Raw genomic sequence first — 11,234 nt, forward strand, 5'->3', positions numbered from 1 at the left:
AAATAATAATAATATAAGGAAGATGCTTGGTGACTTCACTGCACCTAATTCCAATTTACATGGAAGAAGCATCTCCATTCCTACCATTGGAGCAAACAACTTTGAGCTGAAACCTCAATTAGTTTCTCTGATGTAGCAGAACTGCAAGTTTCATGGACTTCCATCTGAAGATCCCTTTCAGTTCTTAACTGAATTCTTGCAGATATGTGATACTGTTAAGACTAATGGAGTAGATCCTGAAGTCTACAGGCTCATGCTTTTCCCTTTTGCTGTAAGAGACAGAGCTAGATTATGGTTGGATTCTCAACCCAAAGACAGCCTGAACTCTTGGGATAAGCTAGTCACGGCTTTCTTAGCCAAGTACTTTCCTCCTCAAAAGCTGAGCAAGCTTAGAGCTGATGTTCAAACCTTCAGACAGAAAGAAGGTGAATCCCTCTATGAAGCTTGGGAAAGATACAAACAGTTGATCAAAAAGTGTCCTTCTGACATGCTTTCAGAATGGACCATCCTGGATATATTCTATGATGGTTTATCTGAGCTATCAAAGATGTCACTGGACACTTCTGCAGGTGGATCCATTCACCTAAAGAAAATGCCTGCAGAAGCTCAAGAACTCATTGACATGGTTGCTAATAACCAGTTCATGTACACTTCTGAAAGGAATCCTGTGAGTAATGGGACACCTATGAAGAAGGGAGTTCTTGAAGTTGATACTCTGAATGCCATATTGGCTCAGAATAAAATATTGACTCAGCAAGTCAATATGATTTTTCAGAGTCTGAATGGAATGCAAGCTGCATCCAACAGTACTCAAGAGGCTTCTCCTGAAGAAGAAGCTTATGATCCTGAGAACCCTGCAATAGCAGAGGTGAACTACTTAGGTGAACCTTATGGAAACACCTATAACTCATTATGGAGAAATCATCCAAATTTCTCATGGAAGGATCAAAAGCCTCAACAAGGCTTTAACAATGGTGGAAGAAACAGGTTTAACAACAGCAAGCCTTTTCCATCATCAACTCAGCAACAGACAGAGAACTCTGAACAAAATGCTTCTAATTTAGCAAATCTAGTCTCTGATCTATCTAAAGCCACTGTAAGTTTCATGAATGAAACAAGGTCTTCCATTAGAAATCTGGAAGCACAAGTGGGCCAGCTGAGTAAAAGGATCACTGAAATCCCTCCTAGTACTCTCCCAAGTAATACAGAAGAGAATCCAAAAGGAGAGTGCAAGGCCATTGACATAAGCGCCATGGCCGAACCTGTGAGGAGAGGAGAGGACGTGAATCCCAAGGAGGAAGACCTCCTGGGACGTCCAGTGGTCAATAAGGAGCTTCCCTCTGAGGAACCAAAGGACTCTGGGGCCCATCTAGAGACCATAGAGATCCCATTGAACCTCCTTATGCCCTTCATGAGCTCTGATGAGTATTCCTCTTCTGAAGAGAATGAGGATGTTACTGAAGAGAAAACTGCCAAGTTTCTTGGTGCAATCATGAAGCTAAATGCCAAATTATTTAGCATTGATACTTGGGAAGTTGAACCTCCCTTGTTCATCAATGAACTAAGTGATCTGGATCAACTGACATTGCCTCAGAAGAGACAAGATCCTGGAAAGTTCATAATACCCTGTACCATAGGCACCATGATCTTTAAGGCTCTGTGTGACCTTGGTTCACGAATAAACCTCATGCCCCTCTCTGTAATAGAGAAACTGGGAATCTATGGGGTGCAAGCTGCTAAAATCTCATTAGAGATGGCAGACAGCTCTAGAAAAAATGCTTATGGACAAGTAGAGGACGTATTAGTAAAGGTTGAAGGCCTTTACATCCCTGCTGATTTCATAGTCCTGGATACTGGAAAGGAAGAGGATGAATCCATCATCCTAGGAAGACCTTTCCTGGCCACAGCAAGAGCTGTGATTAATGTTGACAGAGGTGAAATAATCCTTCAATGGAATGAGGACTCCCTTGTGTTTAAAACTCAAGGATCTCCCTCTGCAACCATGGAGAGGAAGCAGAAAAAGCTTCTCTCAAGGCAGAGTCAACCAGAGCCCCCACAGTCAAACTCTAAGTTTGGTGTTGGGAGGCCACAACCAAACTCTAAGTTTGGTGTTGAACTCCCATATCCAAACTCTAAGTTTGGTGTTGGAGAGTCTCAACAAAGCTCTACACATCTGTGAGGCTCCATGAGAGCCCACTGTCAAGCTATTGACATTAAAGAAGCGCTTGTTGGGAGGCAACCCAATGTTTATCTAATTCTTATTTTTATTGTTTTTCATGTTTTCTTAGGTTCATGATCATGTGGAGTCACAAAATAAACAAAAAAATCAAAAACAGGAATAAAAAACAGCAGAAGAAAAATCACACCCTGGAGGAGCATCTGTCTGGCATTCAAACGCCAGAACAGAGCATAGTTCTGGCGCTGAACGCCCAGAATGGGAGCATCCTGGCACTGAACGCCCAGAACAAGCATGGTTCTGGCGTTCAACGCCAGAAATGGCAGCAAAGGGGCGTTGAACGCCCAAAATGGGCACCAACCTGGCGCTGAACGCCCAGAGTTGTGTGCAAGGGCATTTTGCATGCCTAAATTGGTGCAGGGATGTAAATGCCTTGACACCTCAAGATCTGGGACCTCACAGGATCACCTCAGGATCTGTGGACCCCACAGGATCCCCACCTACCTCCACTCACTCTCTTCTCTCTTCTCAATCATCCTCTATTCCCAATAAACACTCTTCCTTATTAACCCTTTACCACTCACATCCAAACACCACTACCTTCAAAATTCAACATCTCTTTCCCACCCAATCCCACCCATATGGCCGAATACGCACCTCCATCCATCTCCTCCATATCCTCTTCTTCTTCTTCTGTTCTTTCTTCTTTTGCTCGAGGGCGAGCAACATTCTAAGTTTGGTGTGGTAAAAGCATAGCTTTTTTGTTTTTTCCATAACCATTGATGGCACCTAAGGCCAGAGAAACCTCTAGAAAGAGGAAAGGGAAGACAAAAGCTTCCATCAAGGGTCTATAGCTCAGTGGTAGAACATTTGACTGCAAATCAAGAGATCCCTGAGATACCTCAGGGGATACATTTTCTTCCACACAATTATTGGAAGCAACTAAGGGTGGAACATCAAGAGCACTCCATCATCCTTCATGAAATCAGAGAAGATCTAACAGCAATGAAGGAGGAGCAGCCAAGGCAAGGAAGAGACATAGAAGAGCTCAAGGACATCACTAAGGTGGACTCATTCCTTGTTCTTACTTTCTCTGTTTTTTGTTTTCTATGTTATGTGCTTATCTATGTTTGTGTCTTCATTACATGATCATTAGTAGTTAGTAACTTTGTCTTAAAGTTATGAATGTCCTATGAATCCATCACCTCTCTTAAAATAAAAACTGTTTTAATTCAAAAGAACAAGAAGTACATGAGTTTTGAATTTATCCTTGAACTTAGTTTAATTATATTGATGTGATGATAATGCTTCTTGTTTTCTGAATGTATGCTTGAACAGTGCATATGTCTTTTGAAGTTGTTATTTAAGAATGTTAAATATGTTGGCTCTTGAAAGAATGATGACTAGGAGACATGTTATTTGATAATCTAAAAAATCATAAAAAATGATTCTTGAAGCAAGAAAAAGCAGCAAAGAACAAAGCTTGCAGAAAAAAAAAAATATAGGCGAAAAAAAAAATAGAAAGAAAAAGCAAGCAGAAAAAGCCAAAAGCTCTTAAAACCAAGAGGCAAGAGCAAAAAGCCAATAACCCTTAAAACCAAAAGGCAAGGGCAAATAAAAAGGATCCCAAGGCTTTGAGCATCAGTGGATAGGAGGGCCTAAAGGAATAAAATCCTGGTCTAAGCGGCTAAACCAAGCTGTCCCTAACCATGTGCTTGTGGCGTGTAGGTGTCAAATGAAAACTTGAGACTGAGCGGTTAAAGTCAAGGTCCAAAGCAAAAAAAAAAGAGTGTGCTTAAGAACCCTGGACACCTCTAATTGGGGACTTTAGCAAAGCTGAGTCACAATCTGAAAAGGTTCACCCAATTATGTGTCTGTGGCATTTTTGTATCCAGTGGTAATACTGGAAAACAAAATGCTTAGGGCCACGGCCAAGACTCATAAAGAAGCTGTGTTCAAGAATCATCATACTGAACTAAGAGAGTCAATAACACTATTCGAAATCTGAAGTTCCTATAGATGCCAATCATTCTGAACCTCAATGGATAAAGTGAGATGCCAAAACTATTCAAGAGGCAAAAAGCTATAAGTCCCGCTCATATGATTGAAGCTCTGTTTCATTGATAGTTTGGAATTTATAGTATATTCTATTCTTTTTATCCTATTTTGATTTTCAGTTGCTTGGGGACAAGCAACAATTTAAGTTTGGTGTTGTGATGAGCGGACAATTTATACGCATTTTGACATTGTTTTTAGTATGTTTTTAGTAGGATCTAGTTACTTTTAGGGATGTTTTTAATAGATTTTGTGTTAAATTCACATTTCTGGACTTTACTATGAGTTTGTGTGTTTTTCTGTGATTTCAGGTATTTTCTGGCTGAAATTGAGGGACTTGAGCAGAAATCAGATTCAGAGGTTGAAAAAGGACTGCTGATGCTGTTGGATTCTGACCTCCCTGCACTCAAAGTGGATTTTCTGGAGCTACAGAACTCGAAATGGCGCGCTTCCAATTGCGTTAGAAAGTAGACATCCAGGGCTTTCCAGCAATATATAATAGTCCATACTTTGGCCAAGAATTGACGACGTAAACTGGCGTTCAACGCCAACTTTCTACCCAAATCTGGCGTCCAGCGCCAGAAAAGGATCCAAAACCAGAGTTGAACGCCCAAACTGGCACAAAAACTGGCGTTCAACTCCACAAATGGCCTCTGCACGTGCAACACTTAAGCTCAGCCCAAACACACACCAAGTGGGCCCCAGAAGTGGATTTATACATCAAATACTTACTCATGTAAACCCTAGTAGCTAGTTTATTATAAATAGGACCTCTTACTATTGTATTAGGCATCTTTGGATTACCTTATGATCCTTTGATCACGTTTTAGGGGGCTGGCCATCTCGGCCATGCCTGGACCTTCACTTATGTATTTTTAACGGTAGAGTTTCTACACTCCATAGATTAAGGTGTGGAGCTCTGCTGTTCCTCAAAGATTAATGCAAAGTACTACTGTTTTCTATTCAATTCTTCTTATTTCGCTTCTAAGATATCCATTCGCACCCAAGAACGTGATGAAGGTGATGATTATGTGTGACGCTCATCATCCTTCTCCCTTATGAACGCGTGCCTGACAAACACTTCTGTTCTACATGAAATAAGCTAGAATGAATATCTCTTAGATCTCTTAACCGGAATCTTCGTGGCGTAAGCTAGAATGATGGCGGCATTCAAGAGAATCCGGAAGGTCTAAACCTTGTCTGTGGTATTCCGAGTAGGATTCAATGATTGAATGACTGTGACGAGCTCCTAACTCGCGATTGCAGGGCGTTAGTGACAGACGCAAAAGGATAGTAAATCCTATTCCAGCATGATCGAGAACCGACAGATGAATAGCCGTGCCGTGACAGGGTGCGTGAGCATATTATTCACTGAGAGGATAAGATGAAGCCATTGACAAGGGTGATGCCTCCAGACGATTAGCCGTGCCGTGACAGGGCATTGGATCATTTTCCCGAGAGATGACCGAAAATAGCCATTGACAGTGGTGATGTATCACATAAAGCCAGCCATGGAAAGGAGTAAGACTAACTGGATGAAGATAGCAGGAAAGCAGAGGTTCAGAGGAACGAAAAGCATCTCCATTCGCTTATTTGAAATTCTCACCAATGAATTACATAAGTATCTCTATCCCTATTTTATTATATAATATTCGAAAACACCATTATCACTTTATATCTGCCTGACTGAGATTTACAAGGTGACCATAGCTTGCTTCATACCAACAATCTCCGTGGGATTCGACCCTTACTCACGTAAGGTATTACTTGGACGACCCAGTGCACTTGCTGGTTAGTTGTATCGAAGTTGTGACAATCATGAATTAAGATCAGAGCACCAAGCTCTGGAGCCATTACCAGGATTTGTTCGAGCCTGGAGATCACAATTTCGTGCACCAAAAAGCATCACAGAGAAGTTCCACAAGAAGAAACAGGGGAAAGGAAGCCCATAGTGAGAGGAGAAAATCAAAGGCAACAGGATTTTCAACTTCCATGATCAAAGAATGAAGGATGTCAAGCTAATGACCATAAAAAAGCGCTTGTTGGGAGGCAACCCAACCTGAGGTAGTTTTCTTTCCATTCAATAAAAAGGCTAAGTAACTTTCTCTATATTGCAAGGAGCTAAGTTTGGTGTTGCACACCAAAACAATTTAAGGGAGAATGAAGAATGCTAAGTTTGGTGTTCCACCAAAAATCTCATTTAAAAACACATTCTCACCTTCTGCATAAAGGGTTGCTAACTCCAAGCAATCAGAGAAGCTACATAACCAATGTCTGTTTTCTAGTTTTTAGTTTTATTGCTTCTGGCAAAAAAAAAAAGAGTTTCACATATGGTTGATTTGATGCATGAGAACCATTGGCAAGGTACTAATTTTGGTGTTCCCACACCAAAGTAACTTGAAAAACCCACAAATAATTCATGAATGCTAACCATTTCTTCTTTCAAGTGCTTGGGGAACAAGCAACTTTCAATATCATTGCAGAGGTCTATCCAAGTTTTTGGAAAGATTAAGCATCATCAAGCAAAGAGATAAAGAGGAATGTGAAGACCAGCGATGATGATGATGAGGAGTAAAGCAAGTAAACTCCAAAAGGTTGTATTGTTAAGTGATTATTTTGCATCAGACACTGCTATGATTGAAAGTTAAATTGTACCCCTGTTTGTCTGTCTGTCTGTCTAGTATAGTTTCTCTGTAATTCAATAATTAAGATGCTTGATCATTCACAACCCTATACTATCCAAACTTGCTTGTACTCAATGTCTCGAAAAGGCATCACATGACAATTCTTTAAAAAGAAGGATTAAAGAATCAAATAGTTTAGAGGCAAACAAAAGATTAGGAGAAGTGGTGGTTCTAGTTGCATGATTATGCATTGAGGTTGCATGCTTATGAAAACTTGCATGGGAGCTCATAGGCAGAACATAGAGTTCAAAGAAGTATTCTGAAGATTCTCAAAGATTTATTGATCCAAGAAGCAGCAAACAAAAGAAAATAAAGAAAATACAAAAGCAAAAGAATATGGCCCAAGGCTCTGAGCATCAATTACTAGGTAGAAAAGAAGAAAAAAACAAAAACTCAAAGAGTTATCATCCTAGTAAATGCTTGTGGTCGAATTGTGTCAAAGAGAGAGGCTTGAGCAAGTAAATCCTTAGGGGTTCTTTAACACCTAATACCTTAAAACCAACTGGTTTAAGAGTATTGATTGAAAGCTTATCTAAAGAGCCGCTTTGAGACATGACATTTAGAGTCAAGGCCAAAACACAGAAATTATAAGCTGCTTCAAGGTGATTACCTATAGAGAGATCTCCATGATATTATTTGGATGAAAGTTCTAAGACCTAAGACTTCCAACATGTAGGGACTAGTAAGCACCGAAGCCCTTGCATGAGCATATAATTTAGAGTTCACCCCACTGTCACTTAATCACTTCACTCACAGGATATGACAAGTTATTCTTCAATCCACTTCTAATTGAAAGAACCTTTGAGCAAAATTCTTTTCTTGCTTGGGGACAAGCAATGTTTAAGTTTGGTGTTGTGATGACAAGTCATCTTATCCTAGTTTTTCAAGCAATTTTTCACTTGTTTTATAGGTTTTATACACTTTCTTGAGTTACAAGTAAGCCATTTGGGTAGAAATTCATATGTATTTGGATTCAATCAACCATGAGTAAATTGATGCATTTTCATGAGGTTTTGTGCTATAATTGCTTATATGTCAAGGATGAGAAGAAATCTCATAATTTTAGCATAGCTTTGATGCATTTGTTGATTGATGATAGGTGACCAAAAGGCTTGGAGGAAGGATGAAAAAAGGGGATGGCAGCAATGGAAATGAAGGCAGCAAAGCCACCCTGGGAAGAGCTCACGTTTGTGCCAACGTTTGCCTCAAACATAAGGTCAAACATTGGCTTAAGAAGAACCCAGGAGAATGCCAACGTTTACGCCAACGTTTGCCTCAAACTTGATGTTAAACGTTGGCTCAAAAATATACCCTGGAGATGCCAACGTTTGTGCCAACGTTTGCCTCAAACTTGAGGTCAAACGTTGGCACAATAACACACCCAGAAGGACTAACGTTTGCGCCAACGTTTGCCTCAAACGTGAGGTCAAACGTTGGCTACAAAAATTGCCTTGGAGGGAGCACGTTTGAGCTCACGTTTGACCTCAAACGTGAACTCAAACGTGAGTGACAGAAAAGCACCGTTCTGCATAATGCTAACATGCAAATGTTTGAGTCAATGTTGGCCTCAAACATTGAATAAAACGTGAATGCTCCAAAGTCCAAATTGAAAATGGATTTCTTCTCAAGTCCAAGAGCAATCAACTGAGGCTATCTTCAATCTAATTCCATCAAGGCCAAGACCCAAATTCAAGGCTTAATGATCAATAGAAGGAAGTGTATAAATAGAAGTTAGTTTGATTTAGAAGGGACCGGAACTTTGACTTTGAACTTTTTACTTCTTTTAGAATTTTTCATTCTGTAACTTTGATTTTGGGATCTTGGAGAATTGGGAGGAGAATTGAATTCTCTTTCTCTCTGGGTTTACTTGTTTTCTTTTCTACATACTTTGCTTGAGTCTTGGGTATTGAGAATTGAGGAAATTCTGTCTCAATCTCACTTTGACATCTCTTTGTTCCTTTCCCTGCATAATTCAGAATTTAGTGATTTGAATTCAAGTTTCTTTACTATTTGATCTTTAATTTGTTTGTAATTGTTCTTTGAGTTAGATCAAGGAAGGCAGTGAGATCTAGACTTAGTTCTCTAGTCTCTTGACCCCTGAGATCTTGCATTTTCCTTTTAGCTCATCTGCTGAATGCTTCTTGAAGCTGATTTATTATTCTGTTTGAAATCTATCTCAATTCACTTCATCATCTACTCTTTTATTTGTTGTAATTTATTTTTGCTTGTTTAATTTCTGCACTCCCAGTTCCCCAAATCCTTTTATTATTCAAGCCATTTACATTTCTTGCATTTTAAGTTTCAGTTATTTACATTTCTTGCAATTTAAGTTTCTGTAATTTACATTACTTTCACTTTAAGATTTAGCTCTTTTAATTCTTCTGCACTTTAAATTCTTGTCAATTATCCCTCTCCCTTTAATTTCATGCAATTTAGCTTCTGTTGGATAAAAATCACTCAAATAAACTCTTGTTCGCTTGACTAAATCAATCGCCTAACTAAAATTGCTCAATCCTTCAATCCTTGTGGGATCGACCTCACTCACGTGAGTTATTATTACTTGATGCGACCCGGTACACTTGCCGGTGAGTTTTGTGTTGGATCATTTTCCACACATCAGCTAGGTACTTGATCATCTAGAGCTAGTGATGATGGCAAAGTGTCCTCATTGTGTTCAGGGGGTTTCCCCACACTTGTATCTTACTCCATGTGCATCTCTTCTACTTCTTCTTGGTGAATTGCAGCTACAGTTTCATCAATGATGTCGCACTGGAAGATGGAATGATCTTCCGGAGGGTGCTTCATAGCTTCTTCCAGGTTGAAGCTCACTGCTCGGCCATCTATCTCAAAAGAGTAAGTTCCTGAGAAAGCATCCAACTTGAACCTTGAAGTCTTCAGAAATGGTCTTCCAAGTAGGATGGATGATGGTCTTCCTGAGTCATTAGGGGGCATCTCCAAAATATAAAAGTCAATAGGAAATGTGAGCCCCTTAATGCTCACCAGCACGTCCTCACCAATTCCAACCACAGTGATTATGCTTTTATCTGCCAAAACAAAACGAGCTGCTGACCTTTTTAAGGGAGGGAGCCTCAAAGCATCATATACAGACAATGGCATAATACTAACACACGCTCCTAAATCACACATGCAGCTAGAAAATGTTACACCCCCATTGGTACACGTAACTATACATGGCCCTGGATCCCCACATTTTTCTGGTATGGCACCCATTAAAGCAGATATTGAGCTACCTAAAGGAATGGTTTCTAAATCCTGTATTCTATCCTTATGCATGCATAAATATTTTAAAAATTTTGCATATTTAGGTACCTGGTGAATGGCATCAAAAATTGGAATGGTTACCTCAACCTTTTTGAAGATTTCTACCATCTTTGGGTCGAGCTCCATTTGCTTTCTGGACTTCCTAGCAAGGTGTGGAAAGGGGATAGGGATGTCGTCTCTTGTAGCTTCAGCTTCCATTGAGCTGCTTCTTCTTCAACCATGTCTTGTACTTCATCTTCCTCTTCAGCATCTTCTACCTCAACAACATCTTCAACTTGAATGTTCTCCATTAAACTTGGCTCCTCATGACTCCTCTCTTGCAGTGTGGTTCTAGACCTCAAAGTAATGGCATTGATGCCACCTTTGGAGTTGGGTAAAGGTGGAGAAAGAATTGCACTGGAGCTTGAAGGTTGATTATTGGAGGCAATTAGTGAATCCATCTGGGAGATGAGAGCTTGTATGGTGGAGCTAAGACCATTTATGGAAGAGTTAATTGAATTCTGAATGTCTTGTTGCCCTTGCTTCGTAGTGCAAGGCATCTCATCATTAGAAGAAGAATGGGGGTAAGTGATTTAAGGGGCCTGCTGTTGGTTGTTCTGAGGCGCTTGGGACTGCCTTAGGTGAGGTGCTCTATAAGGCTAGTTTTGGTTCTGATGTTGATAGGGAGGATTCTGCTGATACCGGTTTTGCTAATTGTTATTATTATTCCACCTCTGATTTTCTTAGTTGTCTCTACCTCCTCTGTTATTGTTGTCCCTGCATCCTTGGTTGGAGTCATCCCTCCACCCCTAGTTGGAATTATCTCTCCATCCCTGGTTGGAGTTGTCTTGCCAACCTTGATTGTAGTTTTCCACCTTGGTTGTAATTACCGCCTTGTTAATTGTATCCTTGATTTTGGCAGTCATAGAAATTATGAGTAGCTGCCAAGGTGTTGTCTTCTCGTTGGAGCTGCTGACACTCATCAGTGTAATGAGTATAACCGGCACATATTCTGCATACTCGTTGAGGAACCAACTGTTGACTCTGTTGTGATGGGG

General features: G+C 40.2%; 1 non-coding gene across 1 annotated transcript; it reads right to left on the bottom strand.

The window, feature by feature from the left end:
• Positions 1-385: 385 nt before the first annotated feature.
• LOC148571089 (small nucleolar RNA R71) lies at positions 386-493 on the bottom strand. Its single transcript, XR_015908228.1, has one exon. It is a non-coding gene; the product is annotated as a small nucleolar RNA R71 (small nucleolar RNA).
• Between the last annotated feature and the right edge of the window lie 10,741 nt (positions 494-11,234).

Source organism: Arachis ipaensis, chromosome B3 (genome assembly GCF_059453495.1).
Source record: "Arachis ipaensis isolate K30076 ecotype BB chromosome B3, ASM5945349v1, whole genome shotgun sequence".
Lineage (NCBI taxonomy): Eukaryota > Viridiplantae > Streptophyta > Magnoliopsida > Fabales > Fabaceae > Arachis > Arachis ipaensis.